At 44.5% G+C, this 26,047-nt stretch overlaps 1 protein-coding gene across 1 annotated transcript in view; it reads right to left on the bottom strand.

Annotated features, from left to right (window-relative positions):
* Positions 1-26,047, bottom strand: part of LOC122797185 (serine-rich adhesin for platelets-like) — an 801,622-nt gene that overhangs the window by 567,180 nt on the left and 208,395 nt on the right. The window lies entirely within an intron of this gene.

Below are 26,047 nucleotides of genomic sequence, written 5' to 3'. Positions count from 1 at the left end.
TTAAGCTGTAGTTGCTGCTGTACAAATTTCGATTACCTCAGCCATCATTTGCCTACTGTGTGAACTTGTGCAAGCTGATTAACCATTCACATATAAATTGGTAGAACCACTGTAGATTAACAGGCCTATACTCCCTGTTCTTGTACTTATAAATGAATCTCTGGCATAACTAAGTGTTGCTCTGGAGTCTGGACCCATATATGCTCTTCAAACTGCACTTCAATGAAACAGAACTCACAAAAAAACACCGGAACAGAACATACCTAAATCATGCAGTTTTCTTCTGGGGCACACCTCCATTATCATCCCCCGATGTTACAGGCTGCATTCCCCAATTTCTCTATTCTGATCCTGATATTGTGCCACCTAGAAGATATGGGAAAACTGGAATTCTTACGTATGAGGTTATAGAAACCTCATGCCTAGACTCTGGAGCTACTGTAAAACACTGATAGTGAACAGTAGTGTGACTATATATAAATGACTGTGCAAGGTGCCAGATGCAGTGTTCGTCAATAAGCATTGCAATATAGTGATAAAATCATAGTTAGGCCACCTTAATACCATCACATACACAAAATGCACCTTCACAGTCTCAGATTGCTTTCTGATATTGACAGCAAACTGGTGTCCTGCTTATTGTCAGATTAACATAATTTCCCCTAGAACAACAACGGTGGGTTGTTCATTTCTTCTCCAAGCACTTACTATAATAAATGCAGTGGTTGAAGTTTCAAAGTTTGAAGCTCATGCTTAGTGTCTGCTTTTTGTCTGGAAGGAGTTTACATGTTTTTTCCATATTTGTGTGGTTATCTTGAGGTTTTCTGGTTTTCTCCAGCCACTCAAAAATACAGATTGATTAGTTATTTTTAAATAGGTTCATAGGTTTATAGGTAGATACTAGGCTATCTGCCCAAAGGCATTTCTAAGTCTAGCTGTAATGTGTTGGCTTTCACCTCCCCCTTAGATTAGTTCCCTATGCCTCTGTCCAGCAGAGCCATTGAAGTGATCCCTAGGGTAAACTTTCTGTTTCCCATCCACTCATCAAGGTTTCTGCTCTGCCTAATGTAGATTGGAATCTTGTTCCAGAGCATGGGAAGTCTCTGTGACAGGAATCTATCCCTCCAGCATGTCCTATGTATTGTTGTGGTGAGGTTTAGATCCCTAGAGCGTGTGGCTCGAGGGGATATGGTTTTCTTTAGGTGGAGCATGCCCATCAATTCTGGGTTGGACATGGCCTTCTATGTCAGACAGAGATCACCTCTGAGTAGGCGGTACACAACTGAGTACAGCTGGAGTTTCTTCAGTTGAGCTGCATATGGCATCTGCTTGATGCCAGTGATCCTCTTGGTGAGGTACTTTTGTGGTCTTTCCAGCTGTTGCAGGTGTCTTGTAAGGTGCATCCCAAATGGGGCATTGTACTGTATGATGGGTCTGATGAGTGATGTGTAGAGGGGCACAATGACCTCTTTTGGTCTGGATGCAAACCCTTTTGTGATTAGGTGGGCCACACAGAAGGATTTTCTAACCACTTTGTCAATGTGATTATCAAAGGAGAGGTTACTATCTACTTGGGTCCACAGATCCCTTATTACGTCTTCTGTATTTAGGGGGCTACCACCTATGTTGTAGTTTGTGGGTACTTTGTTTTTTCCAAAGGGGATGACTATGCAGTTTTTGGCATTTAGCTTGAGGCCATGGTTTTGACACCAGGTATCTGTCTCAGTGATACCCTTTTGGAGGATGTCTGTGTCAGCCAGAGAGTCAATTATAGCCCCTAGTTTGTAGTTGCCTGTGAACTTGGTCAGCCATAGTCCTCCTGTGCTTGCCTGTACCTCTGAGAAGTATATGCCGAACAGGAGAGGTTCTAGGACTGAGCCCTGGGGAATGCCACTTGTAACCAATTTAGAGTCAGACCCTCGGGTTCTGTCCATGAGCCAGTTGGCAACCCATCTCATGATGTAGAGGTTTATGTTCAAGCTGGTAAGCTTGTCTATAATACCTGAATAGGGAATGGTGTTGAAGGCCTTTGCAAAGTCTAGGTAGGCTGTGTGGACCACCTTTTCCTTGTCTGTAGCCTTGATAACTGTCTCAAAGAAGTCCACCATGTTTAGGAGGCATGATCTACCCTTAACAAAGCTGAACTGGGTAGGGTCCAAGGTTTGGAGGTTCCCAATGTCTCTGTTAATGAGATCCATGATGATGCACTCCATAGCCTTGCAGACCAAGCTAGTCAGGCTTATAGGGCGATAGTTCCTGGGGGTCTCTTGTAGCTCTACCTTTGTGGAGCAGAATAACCATTGTTGTGCACCACTCTATGGGCACATAGCCTGTGGAGAGGCTGAGTTTGAACAGCGTGTTTAGGTGAGGGGTTAGTTCATCTTTGAGCTGGTGTAGGATGCAGCCTGGGACACCGTCCGGTCACATTGATGCTGTGTTTTTGGCTTTGGATAGGGCTGTTTTAACCTGAGTGTCAATGATTTCAGGGGTAATACATTCTTCTGGTATAGTTATGGGCCCTTTTGGGGGTGAGAGGGGGTGAAGTTTGCACTGAACCTGTTTGCCAGGATGTTGGCTATATCAGTTGGTTCAGTGTACTTTGTGCCATTCTGCACTAACTCTGAGCAGATCTGAGGATTGCCACTTAGAATCTTGACATAGCTAAAGAATGCCTTGTGGTTATCTTTGGAGTCCTTAGCAATTTTTTCTTTTGAAGCTAGCCTTGGATGATTTTATGAGGGATCGTAGTTTCTTGCTGACACTGATCAGGGATGTCTTCCCTTCTTGGGATTTTACTCTTTTCTGTACTAGTTTCCTTCTTCTATTGTATAGCTTGTTTATGGCAGGGGTCCACCAGACTGGTTTCCTTTTCTTGGAGGAGTGAGTCTTGGTTTTGCTTGGGATGGCACAATCCATGCATTCTTGTAGGTGCCCGTAGAGTGCATTAGTAAAGGATTTTGCAGCTTGGACAGCATTTTCCTTTAGCATGAGAACTTTGAAACTTTCCACCTAGGTCTTAAGTAACATGAAGTTTCCTTTTGAAATGTTTTTCACGGTGGTTTCTTTGACCAGGGGTGGGGGCGGAATATGGATATCCAGAGTGATTAGTTTATGGTCAGATCTAACCTAGAGGGGTTGACCTCTGGTGGGGAACACCGGTCGCCCATGTTGATGATGACCAGGTCCAATATGTTGTCCCCTCTGGTGGGGGTGTTGACCAGTTGATCCAAGGCGTTTGAGTTAATAAATTCTAGGAAATGTTGGGCAAGGGAGTTAGTACTTGATCAGTTCTTCCAGTTAATGTTTGGGTAATTGAAATCACCCAAAATCAGGGTGTTTGGTAGGACCTTTATGTTTCCCAGAGTTTTCAGAAATGCAGAGTGGGGGTCCTGGGACATGATGGGTGATCTGTAGCAAGCTACAATTTGAATTGCAGTTTTGCCCATTGTTAGTTGCATGTGGATGATCTCTGAAGCATCGTGCTGTGCCACTAACCTGGAGGTGTGGGTATCCTTGATGAATATGAATATGCCCCCACCTTTTGTATTTCGGTCCGGGTTTTGTGGCGGAAATGTATGGTATGAGTTGCAACCTGGTAGTGCTGGTGTGCTCTCTGGAGCCTTAAACCAGGTTTCTGTTACTGCACATATATCGATTTTCTCCATACTGAGAAGTGCCTCGAGTGTATGCATTTTGAGGTTAAGACTTCTGGCATTGAGCAGCATTACCCTCAGTTTTTTGTTACTTGTGCTATTTCCAGTGGTGGGTTTGTCTTTTGAGCCTTGCCTAAAAAAGGCACTATGGGGGTGGCCAGAGCCTTGGCCAGTATTCAAAACCCTAAGGGTGACAGGTGCAAGCCATCTCTAGCAAAGCAGTGTGTCTTGTCGAGCATGTCATCCCAGGCTGACAGACACTGGATCCCTTTTGAATGACACCAGAAGCTTAGCCAATTGTTGAAATTGATAATTTTTTTCTTTATACCATGGTATCATTCTTGGTGAGGGCAGGATGCTACTCAAGATCAGGGTCTTACTGGCCTGGACTATGTGATCAGAGAGCTCCTCCATGTCTCTTTTCATGTAGTCCAGGTAGGTACGTCTCAGGTCATTCACACCAACATGGACAATGACAGAGTCATATTTGTACTTGTTCTGGAGTAACCTGAGTGCTTGTGTTATGTGGCGGATCCTGGCACCCGACAGGCAGCTAACAGTAAGCTTCTCCTTGTTCAGCCTAGTGAGTGGGACATCAGTGTGCCTGATTATAGAGTCACCTATTACTAGTATGTTGGGTATGTTATTTTGCCTTAAGGGCTGTGATTGCATGGAACAGTGGTTTTGTGAAGTATGTGTTTCATGGTTTGTGTTGGGGGTGGAGGTTGCTTGGCTGTCTGCTTTGGAGATCTCTGCTGCTTTTGCAGATTTTTATTTAGAGCGTCCGAGTATGTTTTCATGTATTTATGTGTGTTTTTTGCCAGTGCTGGTTTCATAGGTCTATGTGAGACTGCGGTTTGATGCAAGTAATTCCCTTCTCCTCTTGACTGCCTGGTCCAGTCTTGGGTTGAGAGAGCTTAGCCTCCAGTTTGGCTGTATAATTGTATCTCTTGCATATATTAGTGTTTGGTGGTAGGAGGAGAGGGTTGTCTGTGTACATGAGACAGTTGTAACATTGCCTCAAAATGCCCAGATTCACCAGTTGGACTGGAGAGTACACCTGAAACTTCCCTTTGGACATGCCTGGTTAGGTACAGTGAACTGTTTTGCTGACTGGCTGGTAAGGCGAATAGAGAGCCTTGTCCTTCTCTACAGTATAGGGGCTAGTGCTAAGGTTTATTAGTGCTTGCTATGAGTTTTGAGCAAGTGCCGGGCTGAGAAGTTAATGGTTTGAGTGCTTAAGTTGAAATTTTGTCTAGTTACAAATGAAAAATTGAAGAATAGACTTTGTGGAGCCAAAAATAGTTATACCCTAGCTAACCGGTGCTGCCCGGCGTGCAAAAATGCACTAATGTGGGTTTTATAGCAGGGAAATGAAAGAGATAGAAATTAGACCAAAATGGCCAATAAACTACTAATTTCTGGGCTGAAACCACTCCTCCAGGGACAGATAGGCTGCTCAAAGCTCCCCTGTCTCACAGGTGAACAGAGAAACTTCCTTCTATCCAAGTAAGGTATGGGCAAACACAGAAACTTGTAACACAGCCCTGAATTCAGTACTAACCTGAAAACTGGACTATACTAGCTTAGAAAGGTGGTAAAATAAGTATATGTTTAAGGTTGTTTTGTTTTTTTCAGAAAATAAAGCAGAAACAATCAAAAAACACTTTAAATGTACAGAAATGGCTACCACACTTGAGTGTGTAGTCTACAACAGTTAAACAGGTAATTTAAACACAAAAACGACTTTGTTAAAGTGCAGGCAGTAAAATAAGTACAATATGTAGCTGAAACAAACTTTTTAAGTCACAGAAACTCTAAACAATTGGCGTTTTGTGTGGAATTAGCTAAAGACAGTAAGAAAATGCAGAAAAATGATACTTAATCACTCCAAAGTCTCTCTTTTGCCTCTCTGCTGCTGTAGAACTCTGCAGGGCACCAGGCAGGAGCTTGCTGAGCTGTATACAAGCGCAAAAGCCTTGCAAATGTGGGTTTTATAGCAGAGAAATGAAAGAGAAATTAGCCCAAAATGGCCAATAAACTACTAATTTCTGGGCTGAAACCACTCCTCCAGGGACAGATAGGCTGCTCAAAGCTCCCCTCTCTCACAGATGAACAGAGAAACTTTCTTCTATCCAAGTACGGTATGGACAAACACAGAAACTTGTAACACAGCCCTAAATTCAGCACTAGCCTGAAAACTGAACTATCCTTGAGAATATATATTACATGTGTAGTTCCCAGTCCTTATTTTCAGGCTATGCCTTTGGAACAGGTTATCACAATGGCTAAGAAAGTGTTCTGTCTAAGTCTGGTTCAGGACCTCTCAAAAGACCTTTCTTTTTCAGCTTACCTTTACTGAAAATCCATTGACTCACCTTTAATTTTTGCCATAAGCTATTTATTGTTCATAATTTTCATTGCTGTTTGAATACTTTGTTCTAACATTGACAGCAGTGGCTAGACTCTCACATACAGACACAAAAAACAAAAATCAGGTTGTCAGTGACTCGCACACATCACTCACTGCATGCACAAAGGACCACACACACATAGGCCCACACATGTGGTAGTGCTCACATGTAACTTACCCAAACCTCAAATGCCTCTCTGGCGCAGTCCACAGAAATTCTTCAGAAACTCCACATTCACACAAATGAGACAATTCTCATCACAACACATAAAGCCACATCTCATTGTGTCTGATATACCAAACCCATAAGGCAAAACACTCCACAACACAAGACTCTGCTCATAGGAGGCTCCTTTGTGAGAAACACCGATGCCCCTCTTACTAGGCTGGATAAAGAGAAGGTTACAGTTACTGTTGTTAGAGTCCAGGAGCCACCAGATCACACAAGCACCCAGGTCACTTACCCCTAAGTACCAGTATGAGTTTAACAACTGGCTTAGATACTGGTGTCATTCCAAAGGGGTCCAGTACTTGTCAGACTTGGAGGAAATGGTTAACAGGCTACACTGCTTTGCCAGGGATGGTTTTCACCGTTCTTCTCTAGGCTTTCCGATATTGACCAAAACATCATCCACCCTCTACAGTGCCTTTTTTAGGAAATGCCAAACAGACAAACCTCCCAACATAACAAAAGCTACTCAGGACAAACTAAAGGTGTTACTGCTCAGTGCTAGGAGTCTCAATGAGAAACTGCATTCCCTGGAAGCTCTCCCCACCCTGGAGAATGCTAACATCTGTGCAGTTACTGAAACATGGTTCAACGCCATGGAAAGCAGTCTGGCAGTGCATATACATTCTGACCACTCACTAAACATGAAAGAGCAAAAGGTGGGGGTATATCTATCTACATAAAGGATAAGCACACCTCATGGCTGGTCAAACAAAGTAACATGCTTAAGCTATTCCCTGTCCAAATAACCATGGGAAAAATTCATTACCATATTCTTGCTAGCTACGGGTCCCCCACCATGAACCAGGAAGCCCATACATCATATCTGAAGTTAGTAGACTCACCATCCAGCCCCATACCATACTTATAGGTGATTTTAACTACCCAGCCATTCTTTGGGAGGCATACACAGCCACTAACATGAGGGTCCAAATATTTTGTGACTTTGTTAATTCAAATGCCCTGGAGCAGCTAGTCTGTATTCCCACTAGCTGATCAAAAATTCTAGATCTGGTACTCACAAATATGACAGAGTACTGCACCCACCTAGTGTGATGTTCTCACTGGCAAGATCAGATCACAAAGCAGTCTTCCTTGAAATAAAGGAAAACTAGTCCCCCCACCTAACCCCAAAAATATTAAGAACTTTTCTAAGGTAAATTACCCTCTTTTAAGGGACAGCATAGCTAGTTTCCAAGTCCCCCAAATCTGGAAAACACAGAAACTGATGCAGAAGTGTACCATATAAACAACTGCATAGAAACGACAGTACCAGACTGAAATAAACCCAGGCCAAAATGCAAAAATGAACCACCCTGGTGGTCCCCTGGTATTAATAGTTTGTACAACAAAAGAAAGAAAATCATGTTGAGAAGTAGGAGGAAATGTGCAAAGGAGACCAGAAAGTCCTTCATTACTCTAAACAAGCTAATCGGGGAACTAGTCAAGTCTCTGAAAGCAAACTTTGAGGTAAAAATAGCCTCCAAAGCTAAGGATAACCATAAGACTTTTTTCAGTTATGTATACAATCTTAAGAGCAACACCCAACAATGTGTAGAATTAGATGTAGATGGCATCGTCTATACTCAGACAAAAGATATAGCAAATTTGCTGGCAGAAAAATTCAACTCAAATTTCACCTTCCTATCACCCTCAATTCTCCCCCAAGATGTAACTCCCACCACTCCACCACCAATTATCACAAAGGAACAGGTTGCCACTGCATTCTCTAAAGCACAAAACATGACTTCAATGGGGCCTGACAATATAACAGATTGCCTCTTAAATCGGGACCTATCGGTCCCATTAGGATCTCTATTTAATCACAGTCTCTGGATTGGCTTTGTCCCAATAGAGTGGAGGACAGCAATTATCATCTCTCTGCCAAAAGGGAGACCATTTACTGACCTATGAAAAGTACAGATGTTAAGTTTTCAATCTCACCTTCATTCTTGCTGGATGGGTTCGGAGCCGAACCTCGGCTCCGACTCGGCCTATACTAAAGCTCGAGAGCTAATTTTACCGGCTCAAGGCAACCCTATATCCCATGATGCTAGGTGGTAACTACCCAGATCTCATTTGCTGCTTACGCTAGCGAGATTGCTCTTTTTACCGGCTCACAGGTTAGTGACTATTTTTTCACAAAAATCTTAGTATTCTCCTTAGTTTTTCCCCTAGTATTCTTCTTAATCTTTTATAGGCTAGTTTCTGTTAAATTTAAAGTTTAGTCCCTGTTTTTTATCCCTTATCCCTGTCATACTCCCTCTCCCTAGGTTAGGCCTTAGGCCCTTCCGTTTTATTTTAATTCCCTCACAGAGATTCTTTGCTGTGTGTGTGTTCCCTCAAATCCCTATTTGTTGGAGTGTGTGTGTGTGTGTGTGTGTGTGTGTGTGTGTGTGTGTGTGTGTGTGTGTGTGTGTGTGTGTGTGTGTGTGTGTGTGTGTGTGTGTGTGTGATTTCTCCTAATTTTTGGTTTTCCTTTCGACTTCACAATGTCGAAGGAGACAAAGGTCTCAGGCTTCAAGAAGTGTGACTAGTGCTGTCAGAAGATGTCTCTGACAGACAGTCACACTTCTTGTGTTTATTGCCTGGGACCCTTGTACCTGCAGGACACTTGCTCCGTGTGCCATGCATTCAGCCCAAGAGTCCTGCAGGAGCGCAGGAATAAACTGATACTAAGGGGCTTGTTAAAGCCCGAAGGTTCCCCGGCTAAGTCCGTGCCGGGGAAGCCTTCAAAACCACCTAAACTGTCGGCTCTGAGTTTTAAGCCCTCGGATGGTGGCTCATCACCTGCGACATTATCGGCTCCGGCTGAAGCCGATACCTCTGTATCGCAGCTACCTGCATCGGCTCCAGCCGGAGCCGATACCTCTAAGACGCTGTCTTCAAAGTTGGCTCCAGCTGGAGCCGACTTGTCTACGGCTCCATCGGCTCCATTAACCCTGATGCCCTCCGCACGCAAGAGGTCCAGATCTCCATCTCTGGTGTCCATACATTCGGCTCCGAGGTCACCGTCACTCTCGAAGCGGTGCCATCGGAGCCATTCCTCTCGGTCTTGCTGTCTTTCCGATCATGACCTTGAGAGGGTGGTAAGTAGACTATTAAAGTCTCAGGCACTGGCCCAAATGCTTCATAGCCCATCTCATCTGACAGCGGCTATGTCCATACAACAGACTATTCCTCCTTCGACTCTACCCCAGTGTTCGGAGCCGGATCTCCTCGGAGCCATGACCATTTTGATGTCGGAGCTGATACCTCCCCCTTCGGCTCTGTCGTCTGCTTCGATCTCATCCATGGTGCCATCCTTGGAGGGATCCAGGCGCTTGGACTCTCTCACCAGCTCCGAGGAGGTGAGTGGCATCGGACCCTTGTCCAACCCCGTTCTCCCTCTCGGAGCGTCAGCATTGGTGAGTTTGGCCCCGACATTGGCTTCGGAGCCATCCTTGTCTGTGCCGGCTGGGGTTCCTAGCTCTTTGGAGTGGGAGCTCTCTAGCCTGCCTGACAGGGACGCCTTCGAGGTCATGAGGAGCGTATTGGCCCCAGTGCCTGCTCTATGGTCAGCTCCATCAGCTCCTCCCACAGTAGTGCCTGCTGATGTCTCTTCCCACTCTCTCGCCCCCGGCCATCGAGACCCAACGCCTCAGGTTTCCCCATTGGGAATATCCTCCTCTTCCGAGATTTCCCCTGATCTGTCAGGTGAACCCCCGCGTAAGAGGACATGTAAGAGGAAACATGTGGACTCCCCTGAGTCCGTCACATCTGATACCGACTTGGATGAGTCGGAAGGATCCCCAAGGTCCCCCTCTGAGGATGTCTCCTTCTCTGTCATCCTTGAAATCCTTAAACAAAGGGGAAACTGGTCTTCCCTTAATCCTTCCGAGGACAAGTCGGTTTACCTGGAGGCTTTTGGTTCTTGACCCTCCACCTCCTGGGTGTCTCTGCCCTTTGACCCCCTTATGGAAGTGGTGGCACGGAAGGCGTGGACGGCCCCTGACTCATTGGAACCCACCCCATGGAGGCCTTCTAAATTTGTAACAGCCCCTTCCGATAAGCAATTCTTATCCAAAGGTGTCCCAGTTGATGCCATGGTGGTGGCGGCGGCCACTAAGAAGGAACTGGCTGATCCTTCAGTACCTATCCATCTACCTAACAAGGAATCTTGGACAATGGATAGGTACGGCAAGTGGATGTTCTTGTTAGCGACCTTTGCCATGCGGTCGCTGAACTACTTATGCCACTTCACCCGGCTTCAAAGAGACATTCTTAAAGAACTGGGTGAGGTCCTACAGGATCCATCACCTGCTGGGTCTCAGGAAAAAATTAACTCACAGCTAGGAACCCTGAATTCCATTGTCAACTCCTCCATGCGGCTTATTTCATATGCAGCCGATGGAGCGAGTAGAGCCACAGGCACAAGTGTGGCTTTGAGGCGTCACGCCTGGATGTGGCTTTGTAACTTTGCAGACCCCTTCAAGGCATCTTTCCCTAACTCCCCCTTTGATGGTTCAGTGTTGTGTGGACCTCAAGTGAAAGATATTTTGACCAGATGCGAACAAGATGGCAAGACTCTTTCTGCCGTAGGAGTCCGTTTTTCTACCCCATCTAGACGATATCCTAAGGGTCAAAAGGGTGGAAAAATGTGGTTCTGTAAATCTCAAGGAGTCATGCCTGATGCAAGAGGTCGGTTCACCCCTAGAGACAGAGGGGGGAACAACAACAACAGACGCCGTCCAAGAGGCAGAGGGGGTCCGCAGAACCATTGTAGCAGAGAAACCCTCTCTGACAAACCCTTCCAGCATCCCTGAGGTGTTGTCCGACTGTCCACCTTCGGAGGCAGTCGGGGGAAGATTATTGCTGTACCCGCAAGCCTGGCTCTCCCTCACTCAAGACAAATGGGTGCAGTCGATCATATCCGAGGGTTACAAAATCCCCTTTATCCAAACCCCTGTGATTCAAATGGGGTCTCTTCCAGACGTTCCACCCAGTCTAAGGGAACAAGCAGCACTAGAAATATCAAAGGTGCTAAAAAAGAGAGCCATCCAGCCAGTCCCAGCAGACCAGCTATGATCCAGAGTCTACTCAAAGTTCTTTTTGGTACCAAAAAAAACAGGGGACTGGAGGCCAATATTGGATCTCAGCAATCTAAACAAGTTTGTAAAAAGAACAAGGGTCCGGATGGTTACGCTACAGTCCATTTTACCCCTTCTGAGCAAGGACAATTGGATGTGCTCAGTGGACCTTCAGGATGCGTACTATCACATCAAAATGCACAGGCACTCCAGAAGGTTTCTCCGCTTCAGGCTGGGAGCCAGTCACTACCAGTTCAGAGCCCTGCCCTTTGGTCTCACTACAGCCCCCCGAGTGTTCACCAAATGTATGGCAGTGGTTACGGCTCACCTGAGACGTCAAGGATTCCAGGTGTTTCCATATCTAGACGACTGGCTCCTCACTGCCACCACCAGGCGTCAACTCCTTCTAGCCAGAGACTACACCATCCACATTTGCAAAGAGCTAGGTATATCTCAAAATTTCGAAAAGTCTGCCTTATTGCCTTGTCAGTCTATTACTTTCATAGGCGCCACCTTGGACACCATTCAGCTCTCAGCAAAGTTAACAGAGCAGGGGGTCTTAAATATTCAAAGTCATGTTCACGCTCTTCTTCAGAACAACAAAGTTCAGGCCAGGTATGTTCTGAAGGTATTAGGTCTCATGGCAGCAGCCATCACGCTTCTTCCCCTTGCCCGCTTTTACATGCGGCTTCTTCAATGGATGCTTTTTCCCAGTGGTCCTTCCAACAGCTCCCTATGACACGCAAGATCCTAATAACTCTATCTTGCAGAAAACATCTATCTTGGTGGATGGTCTCCCCTCAAATCCATCAAGGCAGACCTTTTACCCCCCCCCCCCAGTCGCCACAGTCACAACGGACGCCTCGCTGATTGGGTGAGGGGGGCATTTTCAGGGCAGGACAGTCCATGGCACATGGCAACCCTTCGAATGCCACTTGCACATAAATGCCCTGGAGATGAGAGCAGTGCTTTTGACATTGCAAGCCCTTCAAGACTCTCTTCCCCTGGGGATGATTGCAATTCAGACAGACAATATGTCCGTAGTATGGTATATCAACAAGCAGGGCGGAACCAGGTCATATCCCCTATGTCGAGAAGCACTCAGACCCTGGCAATGGGCGATCTCTTCTCAGCGGTTTCCGATAGCAATGCACATCCCCCGGGAAGTCCAACGTCATAGCGGACAGGCTGAGCAGAGCTGTTCTCATGCCTCACGAGTGGTCTCTCAAGCAATCGGTGACGGACAATATATTTCGTAAGTGGGGGTTTCCTTGCTGCGATCTTTTTGCAACACCACAAAACAGCAAGTGCTTCGACTTCTTTACTCTCTTCCCCCTTCCAGGCCATCCCCCCAGAGGCGCTCTAGTCCATGATTGGCCTCGGGGACTTCTTTACACCTTTCCCCCCTTTCCATTAATCACACAAACAATTCAGAAAGCTACCGCCTTGAGGGCCAAGATGATCCTCATTGCCCCTTATTGGCCTCGACAGATATGGTTCCCTTTTCTGCATCGCTGTCTTTTGGAGCATCCTTGGCATCTGGATCCAATGCCAGATCTTTTGACCCATCAATCAGGGCAGCTGCACCAATCCCTCCAATCTCTCAACCTCACAGCTTGGTTGCTCCACTTCCATCCCTAGCCAGGCTTCCTATGATTTTGAATTCTGTCCGTGATATTATCGTGGCTTCCCTTAAGTCTTCCACCAGAAGGATCTATGCTAGTAAATGGCAATGCTTTTCCTTTTGGGCAAAGGCTAGGAACATAGATCCCTTCACTGCTCCAATACATTCGGTCTTGGATTTCCTGGCCAAAATCTTTCACTCAGGATCTTCTTCCTCCACAGTAAAAGTTCAGCTAGCAGCCATCTCAAGTTTTCACATAGGCTTGTCGGACTCCAACATCATGTCCCATAAGCTTTGCAAGGCATTCCTCAGAGGTATCTTTTTACTCAGGCCTCCGATCAAAGACCCCCCACCACAGTGGGATTTAAACTTAGTTTTAGCATCCTTGATTCTCCCTCCCTTTGAACCTGTGGCCTCCTGCTCCTTGAAGTTACTTTCCTGGAAGACACTATTCCTAGTCGTCATTACATCTGCTAGGAGAGTATCTGAACTTCATGCCCTCTGTATTCACCCTCCTTATTTAGTGTTCCACAAAGACAGGGTTTCTCTAAGAACTAATCCGTCTTTTTTACCCAAGGTGGCTTCTCAGACAAATTTAAATCAATCTCTTGATCTTCCAGTTTTCTTTCCTAATTACTCAAACAGGGCGGAGCAAAAACTACATTGTCTGGACATTCATCGTCAGCTCCGCTTCTATCTGGACAGAACTAAACAATTCAGGAAATCTGATCAACTCTTTTTATCTTATGCTGAGAGTAGAAAGGGCCTTCTGGTATCTAAAGTAACCCTGTCTAGGTGGCTGTCTTCTGTGATTACCTGTATTTATCAATTCAGAGGTAAAGAATTGCCTTCTAGGCCAAGAGCCCATTCAACCAGAGCGTTGGCTACATCTACAGCTTTTCAAGCTAGATTACCAATAGACACTATCTGTGCGGCTGCCACATGGGCCTCTCCTCATACTTTCGTTACACATTACAAATTGGACATGGCCTCCAGAAGCAGGGTAAATTTTGGTTCCACCGTTCTCAAGAGTCTGTTCCAATGAGCCACCCAGGATGAAGGTGCTAGGGACGCGGTCCCATCCAGCAAGAATGAAGGTGAGATTGACAACTTAACATTGAGAAGTTATGTACCTACCATAACGTTCCATGTTAGTTGTCTTCTCTCGCCTTCTTTCTTGCGTCCCGCCCACCGTCCCCCTAGACTGGACAGACCAAGAGGTTTTTCCCCTTCTTACAGGGGACCTTATCTTGCACTATTCCTAGCTCAGACAGTTGGTCCTGGGGTAGATGCAGCTTCAGGTAGTGGTATTTGGAGAGTTCTTCCTTCTCCTCCTCCACCTCAGAGGGGAGACTGAATTGGCTATGGTTTCTTAGCTACCAAACAAGATCTGGGTAGTTACCGCCTAGCATCATGGGATATAGGGTTGCCTTGAGCCGGTAAAATTAGCTCTCGAGCTTTAGTATAGGCCGAGTCGTAGCCGAGGTTCGGCTCTGAACCCATCCAGCAAGAAAGAAGGCGAGAGAAGACAACTAACATGGAACGTTATGGTAGGTACATAACTTCTCATTTTGTACACTTATAATAAATGTAGATGTTCGAGTGTATTCACTGTTGCAGTCATCACATCTGGGTTATCTGCCTGCAGGTAGCCCTCAGTCGGTCTGAATACCAGAGTCTTGGGATTTCTGCATCGGATGCTATCACTTCTTCCATGACGTCAGGACAACATGGGTATAAAACATGCAGCCGACACTATTACATCAGTTTTTTTTTGCCCCAGATGTCAGGAGCCCCCTAAATAGGAAGCAATTACATGGTGTGGAACACATCCAGCAAAAAGCAAATACCAGTGATATAAGGTATGCCAAACAAAAAGGATAGGTAGAAGTAAAGAGAAGTCAGGGGGCTGGAGGGAGGGTAATCAGGACTGTAACAGTGAACACACTCAAGCATCTACATTTATGGTAAGTGTACACAACTGTACTATGTTTTTCATGTTTCACTGTTGCAGTCATCACATTTGGGGTGATTCCCAAAGCTGAGGATGGGTAGAGGCAGTCAAGAAGCATTAGAGCTGGCAAGCAGGCCCTGTAAAACTGCTGTAGTAAATCCAGCTCTGGATTTAGAAAAGATAGGTAAGTGGTAATGCTTGGTGAAGGTGTGTACAGAGCTCCAGGTTGCAGCTTCCAGGATGTCCCTGGCAGGAACTCCCCTGAAAAATGCTGTAGAGTTTGACGTAGCCCTAGTGGAATGTGTTCTGATCCCCCATGGGGCAGGTTTCCCATGATGTTTGCAGCAGAAATGGATGGAGTGTGTTATCCATGTATAAACAGTTTGCCCTCTGCCTCTGTAGCAAAACTGACTAGCAGCTGGTCAGATTGTCAGAAAGGTTTAGTCCTGTCCAGATAGACCCTAAGTTGCCTGTGCACATCCAGGGAGTGCAGGATCCTTTCCCCTGTATTCTGAGGATTAGGGAAAAAGGTTGGCAAATGAATGAATTGGTTTAAAGCCACACTAGATACCACCTTTGGCATAAATGATGGGTTAGCCCTGAGGAAACCCTGTCCGCATGGAAGATAATGAAGGGTTCCACGGCCATAAGGGCCTGCAATTCAGACACTGTTCTTGCTGAAGTGATGGCTGGAAATAAAGCTGTTTTTCCAGGAGAGGAATTTTAACTCTGCTGAAGCAGCAGGTTCAAAGGGTGGAAGTATGAGTTTTCCAATGCAAAGGTAAGGTCCCAGGCTGGAGTGGGAGCTCTTCTGGGAGGTCTTAAATTTTTGGCTCCTCTCAAGGACTGTTTGACTAGAGGATGAGAGAAGAGGGGTGGCTCAGTATTATAATGAGCTGAGATGGCAGAGGCATGAATCTTAATTAAAGAGAAGGATAGGCCTTTGTGGAACATTTCTGTTAAGTAATCTAGTATATGAGGTAAGCTGGGCACCTTTGTGACCATTTCTTGAGACTGGCTCCAAGAACAGTATCTTTTCCACTTTTCTGAATAGGATTTCCTAGTATTTGGACTTTTTGCCTCCAGGATGACATCCAGCACCTGTTCACTGAGGGTTCAGGGGATGAACCAGGCTGCTAGGTTCAGGGTTTGTAACTGAGGATGCAAAATCTGGTGCTCCTGCTGGGACATCAGGGAGGGGGTCTGAGGCAGGTGCCAAGGTGGCGGCAGTACTGTCAGACTGCACAGAGGTGGCTACTAGTTCTGGTGTGGTCAGTCTGGTGAAATTAGGATTGTCCTTGGCTTGTCCTGTTTGATCTTTAGTAGAACCTCCGAGAGGAGGTGCAGAGGAGGAAATGCATAGATTGAGAGGTTTTCCCATGTAAAGGACAGAGCATGCACTTTCCATGCTTGGCTGTGGGGGGTTCTGGTGCAATATTTGCTCAATTGAAAGTTCTGAGGGGAAGCGAAGAGTTCCACCACTGGTGCCCCCCCCCCCCCACCTGTGGATCAGCAGCTTGAATGATTTGGGTTCCAGTTTCCACTTGTGCAGGTCCATTAGATTTCTGCTTACGTTGTCTGCCAGTGAATTTAGTTTGCCTGACAGGAACTGAGCTTGCAGGCGCACTTGGTTGCTCAAGGCTGTGTCCCACAGAGCCATGGCTAACCTGCAGAGCGGGTAGGAATGGGTTCCCCCCTGCTTGTTTATGTACCATATAACTGTGGTGTTGTCTGTCTTTATCAATAGCTGCCCTGGAAGAATAAGGCGTTTGAAGGCTGTCAGAGCATTCTGTGCAGCTAACATTTCTTTTTGATTGATATGCAGGTGCATTTGCTTTGGGCTCCATTTGCCTTGAATATCTTGTCCTGCCACCACATAGGTGGTAATCCATTAAGTACAGAAGAAGTAATTAGGGACCTGGGGACCCAAGTTGATAGCAAACTCTCATTTGACAACCACGTGGCCAAAGTGGTTAGAAAAACATTTTATATAGCCCACCTAATCATGAAGGGATTCACATCTAGATCAGGGGAGGTCATCGTGCCTCTTTACTCATCCCTCATCAGGCCCATAATTGAGTACAGTGCCCCTTTTGGGATGTACCTTACCAGACACCTGCAGCAACTGGAAAGACCCCAAAAGTACCTCACCAAGAGGATCAAAGGGCTCAAACAGATGCCATATGCTGCCCGGTTAAAGAAACTCCAGCTCTACTCAGTGGCATACCGCCTGTTCAGAGGCGATCTGTGCCTGACATATAAAGCCATGTCCAACCCGGAATTAATGGACATGCTGCACCTCAGAAAATCCAAATCCCATCGAGCTACGTGCTCGAGAGACTTGAACCTCAGCACTGAAATAAATAGGACATGCTGGAGGGACAGATTCATAACCCAGAGGCTCCCTTCACTCTGGAATAAAATCCCAGTCCAGGTTAGGCAGAGTCCCTCATTGACTCTCTTCAAGAGGAATCTTGATGAGTGGATGGGAGATCGTAGGTTTACCCCGGGTATCACTTCTGTGTCACTGTTAGACAGAGGCACAGTATACTAACCTCGAAAAAGGGCATAGCAAAATAAATTTAAAATGGGTGGCGAAAGCCAAACACATTCTGGCTAGGCTTATAAATGCCCTAGGGCAGATAGCCTAGTATGAACCTATGAACCTCTGAACCTATGTGAGCCCCCCATGCATAGTCTGATGCGTCTGTTGTTAGGGTTTGGACAGCAGGGGGTAGAGTGAAAGGGAGTCCTTTATTGTGGTAACAGGCCTCTGCCCACCAAAGAAACTCTGCCCTTAGGCAAGGAATGATAGGAATCATTGTTTCCAGATCCTGAGAAAGTTGACATCAGAGACTTTTTAAGTACCATTTAAGTTTCCTCATATGCAGTCTTGCATATGGAATTAGTAGAATGCAAGAGGCCATGAACCCTAGGGCTTGCAGTATTTTTCTTGCAGACAGCTGGGTTTTGGTGGCCAGTAGTTTGAAGTAGTTTGTCAAATACCTTTGTTTTTCTGGAGTGAGGAATGCCATCTGGGAAGTTGTGTTCAAGCTTGCTCCCAGGAATACAATCTGTTGGCTGGGTACTTGATGTGATTTATTTTCGTTGATGGTGTATCCCAGTGAAGTTAGAAGTCTCTTTACAAATGTCAGGTGCTGGAGTAGCAATTCCTGACTGTCTGCCTGAATCAGTCAGTCGTGCAAGTATGTGTAAATTTGAATTTTTCTCTGCCTGCAATATGCAATGGCTGGAGCTAGGCATTTTGTGAATACCCTTGGTGCAGTACATAAGCCAAAGAGAAGTGCAGAGAACTGATAATGCATAGATCCTACTCTGAAATGTAGGTATTTCCTGCAAGATTCCTTATGGAGATGTGCAGATAAGCTTCTATTTAAGTCTAAGGTGGCTAGCCAGGAGTCCTTGGCTAGCATAGGAAGCAGCTGTTAGAGAGTAAGCATCTTGTACCTTGGAACCACCAGGAAGGTGTTGAGAATAGACAGATTGGGCACCAAGAGTTTTCTTTCCTGGATACCAGAAACAGTCTGGAGTAAAAACCTTGTCCCCTTTGCTCTGCCAGAACAGGTCAAATAGCCTTGATACTGAGAAGAGAAAATACTTGCTTTTTGGGCCTCTGCCTACTGGTTTGGGGGGAAGTCTGGCCATCCACTTGAGATTGGCAGTGAGTGGAAGTAGAATCTGTATTCCTGGGATACAATGTTCAAGACCCATCTGTCCTGGGTGATGTATTCCCAGTTTTTTGCATATAGGGCAAGTTTTCCTCCTAAGGGCACAAGTACTAGGGTGAGGCTTGGAAGAATTAAGGATAAGTCATTGTGATATTTTATCACAGGATGCTGGCTTACTACTCCCTGTTTTAGAGGTGGAAGCACTCCATTGCTTAGATCTGTGCATACCCTGAGACTAATCGTGGTGGTATGCTGCCTCTGGATTAGGACTGAGAAGGTCTGGGAGGGACTGGAAAGGACCAGTTTTTTTGAAGGCCAATGCCTACTGAATCTAGGTGGCTGTGCCTGTAGGAAACACTTAACAGTTTACATAGATTTAGCTTTTTCCTCCATCTTTTTGAGGACTTCTTCTGCTTTATTGCCAAACAGGCATTCTTGATTTAGTGGTGCATCTAGTAATTTTGCTTTGACGTAGTCTGGCAAGATATGTTCCTTAAGCCAAGCATGCCTTCTAAGAACAGAACCAGTGACAGCAGCCCTGCAAGATACTTCTAAGGCATCAAAACTACATTACAAAGTATGTTTACCAACTCAGTTTGCAGAATGCATTAACTCTTGTAAATCTTTATGTTCTGCACAATCAGGAATCAACATCATTTTCTGTTTAATTATCTCCATAACATGTTGCTGATACTTTAACATATGAAACTGGCAATTTAAAGCCCTAATGGCAAGTGTAGCAGAGGTGTATATCTTCTTACCCCTTCTCTCTAAAGCCCTAGAGTCTCTGTCCAAAGGGGTAGGGCTTTTGGCTATTGTAGCTTTAATGCCTTTAGATCCCTGGGAAATGGTCTCTGGATCTGCAGTAGGATTCTTAAAGAGAAACTTGTAGGAGTCAGGTACTCTGTAGTACCTGTCAGGTTTCATGGCCGTTGGAGGCAGGGTATCAGGGCTAAGGCTGGATTCCAAGAAGACATCATCTACAATCTCCAGAACAGGGGGTATAGCTAGAGGCCTGTGCTGAGGCAAGTCTAAACATTCTCTGAGTCTCTTTTTGGACTGTGGGTAGTCCTGGCATTCCCAGTGGAAATGGTCTCTTAAGGTATGCAATGTTTCACCAAAAGAAAAGTCCTCCGGAGGGGAGGCAGATGGGATGGAATCCTCTGCATCTGAATCCTCATAGGTAGACAAGGGAATGTCCTGGTAATCAGAGGGATCAGAGTCATCAGGCTAACGGTCTGCAGAATCAGAAGAAAAATCAATCCTTTGCCTTATAGAGAGGGAAGGCTGGCTTCCCCTAATTAAAGTTATAAGATCTTCAGCCATTCTAAGCATTTGTTTCCATGGCATGGGAGCTTGAGCATGCACTTTGGTCGTCAGTTTTCTAGGCGAAGTGCAAACTCTGGGCCTGAGAAACTCGGTAGTTTTAGTCAAAAAAGAAGATGTCGGTTTAATACGAACATCAGAAGGTTGGAATACACCCTCAAAAGCCGGTGTCTGCACAGCGGCTCCGGACCCATCCAAGGTAGAGACATCCACAGGTTCCATAGTTGAAGAAGCAACGCGCGGCATACTGGACTCCGAAAGGGTCTCAGCAGCGGCCTGTGAATCTGTAGAAGCGGGTATCAGTGCCTGTGAAGGCATCTCACTGAGTACCGGCCTATGCGGTCTGTCTCTGTCTTTATCCTTATGTTTTTTCTGAAGATTGGCAGTTGGAATGGCTTATTGAAGCCATTTCAGAATACGAAGATATGAGAGTGAAAGAATTTAGCGACAAAAATAGCCCGATGACAAATAGTTCTGGCGTTTAACAAGGCACAAAACTGACAATGAGGAACATCGTGGTCTGGGCCTAAACAGATGATGCAGTAAGAATGAAAATCTCTGTGAGGCATTTGCTTTCCACAGACAAGACAATTATTAACTTTTTCTGACATCAGTTAGAGCAAGAAAAAAGGATCCCCAATGGGGTACTTATCTTTTAGAAGATTTCAGATATAAAACTCGAAAAACGAAAATTTCAGGAGATGGCCGACCGGCACTTGCGAACTGCTTCTGCTTCGGACACTGCATGGCAAGAAAGACTGATGTAATGGCGTTGGCTGCATGTTTTATACCCGTGTTGTCCTGACGTCATGGAAGAAGCGACAGCATCCCATGCAGAAATCCCAAGACTGGTATTCAGGCCGACTGAGGGCTACCTGCAGGCAGATAACCCAACTGTGATGACTGCAACAGTGAAACACGAAGAATATCTACAGACCCATGCATTTGACTGTAAGGCCATAGAAAGAATAATCATGGACCTGATAAACAATGACATAGGAAACCTCCAAACACTGGACCCAACCCAGTTCATCTTTGTCAAGGGCAGGACATGCATACTGAATCTGGTAGATATTTTTGAGAAAGTCACTAAGGCCATGGATGAGGGTAAAACTGCATACAGCCTACCTTGACCTGGCCAAGGAATTTGACACTATTCCCACTCAGGTATTATAAATAAACTTATGAAACTGGGCACATATCCCTATGTAACCAGATATATAGCCAACTGTCTCACAGACAGGACATATGGTTAAAGTGGGTGAATCCAGATCCCGCAAGAGGCAAGTTACTTGTGGTGCGCTTCAGGGCTCACTGCTGGGACCACTCTGGTTTGGAATATACTTCTCTGAAGTCAAGCCTAATGTGGAAGGCCTCTGGATAACAAAGTTTGCTGACAACTGCAAGCTGGGGGCAATCACTGAATCCCCCAGCATGTAGATATCCTTCAGGAGGGTCTAAATCAGACAAATGATTGGTGCTAGAACCATGGCCTAAAACTAAATGTGAAAAAATGCATTATCTTACACTTTGGGAAGTCAAATATTGCTACAAATTACAACATCAACAGCATCTAGGTACACAGATAGATAGTAACCTGAACATTGACTGCCATGTGTCCACAGTGGTGAGAAAGTCCTTCTATGTGGCAGAATTTATAAGTAAAACTATAGCATCCAGATCCAAGGAAATTATAGTCCCACTGTACTCAACCCTCATTAGACCAACAATCAAGTTCAATGCACCACTTGGCATGTATTTGACTAGGCACTTACAACAGCTGGAGCGACCTTAGAGGTTCCTCACAAAGAAAATATAGAGGATAAACAACATGTACTATGCAGATAGTCTAAAACCCCTATCCCTTTACTCTGTCTCTTACCAACTATTAAGGGGTGAGCAATGCCTGACTTACAAGACACTTACAAATCCAGCTCTGATGGGGCTGCTACACATCCACAAGTCAAACAGCATAGAGGTCACCTGATCTAGGGATCTAAACCTAGTCAGCAACTCAAACAAAAATGCTGGAGAGACAGACATGTGTCACAGAGATTATCCCTTCTTTGGAACAGACTTCGTGTTCATATTAAGCAGAGCCCTTCCTTGGTCCTCTACAAACACACTTTAGATCAATGCATGAGGAATTTCAAATTCACACCTGGGGTACTGCCTATGTCCCTTATGAACAGAGGCAATCTATAAGATACTCAAAGCATAGGTACAAATCCATGACATCCTCTTGACCCCATGGGCCATATATTGGGTAAAGTTGGGTTACATTGTCTAAGCTTGTAAGGGCTGTTAAACCATTAGCCTAGCAATCTCCTACGAACCTATTACGTTTAATCTGACATTGCTTAGTTTGTAAGGCCTGTAATAAAGATTAAGTTTATCTTTGCTATTCTGGATTATACCAAGTCTGAAAAGGGCCAATAAAGGATGAGTTACCCAACTAATAAACAAATGCAAGTATAGAATCTGTTATTTCAGCATATGAAGGAAACAAAAAAACTGTCACATGGGCCTCATATGCAGCAACAGGCTTTACATAAATGATGCCCTGACTTCTACTGTACCCCGTTGTGTACCCAGACTCTGAACCTTTGGAACAGGGATTCAGTGTTAGGGCAGCATAATAAAATGTTGCACTTTTGTTACTCCTGTAATAGGTGCCCTCCATTATACTACAAAACAGGAGGAATTCAAGTACAGGGGAGAAGCTTCTGTAAAGTGTGGCATGTTGCTATCAGTGAAGGTAAATATTACACACCAGCATTCAGAGGCATCTGCAATTTAGCCTCTCAGCCTCTTTACTACTCTAAATACTTTAGATAATTGTAGCAGCTGTTTTTGTATCCTGTTTCATAGGGCTTGAATATTGAGAACATTTCCAAAGCCAAGACTGCATGTACAGAGGGCATAAATTGTTTACCTGTATTTTTAGTGATGTAATCTCCCTCTGTGAGTGCTGCTTTCATGTTTAAGCATCCTTGATCACCCAGTACCACAATAGCGCAGTTGTTCTGCTTCCATTTCTACTGGGTTTGCCATTCACTAGATTGCAGTGGTGGACATCCACTTTTAGTTTTTGTCTTTTAACAGCCACAGCAAAACTCTGCCATAGTCCATTTATTTACCTTTGTTGGGCTGGGTGTACAGAATCACTGGCTTTGAGAAGGCCCAGGCTGATTGTCTCCCACATTAGTGGGAGATATGGCCCACTTTGCTCCCCTTCCACCTCTAGATCCTCAACTACTCCCAGATCCACACATCATTAAAAAGTGGGATCAGTGGGATTAAATATGTGGCTCTGGGCATGGCTGGGGAATTGGTGGTGGGGAGGTCAGCCAAAGTATTACCTGCTTAAATCCATATCACTCACTATCCAACCTTATAGAACACTTATCTACAGCTCCCCCCAGGAATATAACTGCTTAATGCAGGGGAACTAGCCATCTCACACTACTGCCAGGGATGTGAATATTCCTCCCAGGTGCCTCTCAGACATAAGATTTGCCCATTCAGATTATTCTGCCTCTCAGGAAAGTACAACTCAAGAGAAGACATTAGTAGAGCAAGAGAATACTGCCTTATGTCCACCTGCTATTAGGCATGCCAATAGAGCCAGTGCCTCGCACACCCAGCTGGATTTACCTTACTGCTGAATAATACATGAAATGCACCGTTTCTGATGTATCTTGTAATAAGCTGCCCTGTCTTCAGTTGAGCAGCTGTCCCCTACAACTATTCTCCGTGGTCACCCTCGAGATATGTACTGCATTTCAATCTTTTTTCCTCTAAAACTAAACAGTTCTGTAGAAACATAGCAAGCAGCAACCCTTTAAGTTGTCTAATAAAAACAATCCCCAGAATAAACAATATCTAACATCAGATTTTGATTATACTGCTGATGAATAAACAGGTATTTTTGCACATTACCATAACTCCATACCTGAATCTTTTCTCTCTGGACTAGGCCTGCTCTACTCAGCCATGCTACAATCAGCTTTGCTATACTCCCAACCTACCCCATATCATTAAATGTATTGACCAAAGCATATCACCTGACCCATTCCCATCCCCATATCATAAACTCTGCTGGCCAAAACATATCACCTCATGTTAAACTACCCACAACAGCCAATGCAGCCAACCAATTAAAATGTAATAAATAACCAATTAATCAAAAATCAGGCAACAGCAATCTTTTCCCAATGCTTCTCTTATCAACCCCCATACCCAACAGGGGCATCACAACACGTTTTTTGTGATTTTTTCATCCCATTAACTTTCTGTACTTTTTCTATACACCTATTTCACACCTCCCAACATGCATGTACATGTATTTACCCTAACAGGAACTTTATCCTAAGCCAATTAACTACTTATGAATGATTCCCTACCTACACTCAAACCAAGTCCTCCACAAAAAGCTACTTACCCCTACAACTTCATAATCTGGGCATCTCTCTTCAGCATAGACAAAATCCTACTCAAAAAATATACAATAGTGACCATCTCCAAATACAGATCCCCCACATTCCAGTGCAAAAGGGTATCAAAACTACTTCTGCATAATCTCAAAAATTCCACCACCCACCCCAATAAACATATGGAGAGTGTAGAGGTACACCCTGACCCTAGCCCAACACTAGCCCTACCTAAACAAACCCAACAGCACACCAAAAATATATTATCTCAATGCTCAAATCATCTGTTATAACATATAAGACCTTCATGCATGGATTGAATTCCATGAACCCCAATGAAATGTGATTAAGACCTGAAATTAAAGATGAAGAAATCATTCCTCCTGATTGCACCATATTTAGGAAAGACTGAATTGATAAACAGGCTTGGGGTGTGGCTATCATCCTTCAAACCACATTACAAATCCATGCCCAGCTCCCAACTATTCCACAATACAACAGTGAAGAAATACTAACAGTTAAATTCCACCTAAACAATCATAAATCCATAATCAGTGTAGACGTCTGCCTACATCCCACCCCCACAAAAAATGCCAAGACTACTGCAAACACACTTAGCTACTTTCCTGTTCAGTGACCTTTACATAGACTGGCCCTCTAACAGACCTTACTCTACTTTCCCCATAATATTAACCACTATCATTTCACTCAGCTGATCCAACACCCAAACCAGTTTGGCAAAGTGCCGAAAAAAACATCCAAACATCCATACTAGGCCACATACCGTTCCCAGTCCTGAAAAACTGAAGCTAGCCAACACCCTGCCCAATTCTGTCAGCAATCATCACCTCACCTACATCAACCGAGAATACCTCAAACCCCACAAACTCCTGTGCTTCACCTCTGTGAGAAACTTAACCAGTATTCATATGCATATGCTGTAGAGAAATGTATCACTATTTGCCACTATATTTTTATAGTTAAGTTCATGTTTTTATAACTGACAGACATACACACTGTTGAGGGTTATGTTGTGAAATGACATGGTGGGAAACAGGAACATTCGTTGTCAATGTGCATTTGTGTCATGGTATAAAGGAGATATTGTTAGTTGTTTGTTAGTAATTCTGAAAATAAGCACTATTTCCATATGCACTTAATAATTCAAAAAACAAGTGACTTAAAATAATTGTCTGGCATCAGGTGAAATCATAGATGCTGTTGAAGAAAACTCGTTGATATTTGCACTGTAATTTGCACATCTTGAGAGATAATCCGTGTTATTTATATTGCTGATTATACAATTAAATAATTGTTTTTATATTTCTGTAAATATCTCAGTAAGCATGCACTCACAGAGGAATTTCTTGCTGCCATGTGACATCTTATTTGTGGTTAATAAAAGTGTTCTAAGAATATATGTCAACAGTGAACAGTTACCAAGATATGTGTGGACTTACAAAAAATATAATTCTGGGTCTGTGTACATTATATGATAGTGTTTATGGAAAGACTTTGAATGCACCTGCTGCAATCACTGTAATGAATGCTTCTTTCTAATAACATTACTAATTCATACAGTTTAATAACTTTTATTGTCCACAAAATATTTGCACTTGTTTATCTTATGCTTTCTAGGCTGCTTTTTCAGAAAATG

This window comes from Protopterus annectens, chromosome 3.part0 (genome assembly GCF_019279795.1).
Source record: "Protopterus annectens isolate FY-2018-M chromosome 3.part0, PAN1.0, whole genome shotgun sequence".
Lineage (NCBI taxonomy): Eukaryota > Metazoa > Chordata > Ceratodontiformes > Protopteridae > Protopterus > Protopterus annectens.
The sequence above is the reverse complement of the archived record's forward strand: the minus strand, read 5'-3'. Positions and strand labels throughout refer to the sequence as shown.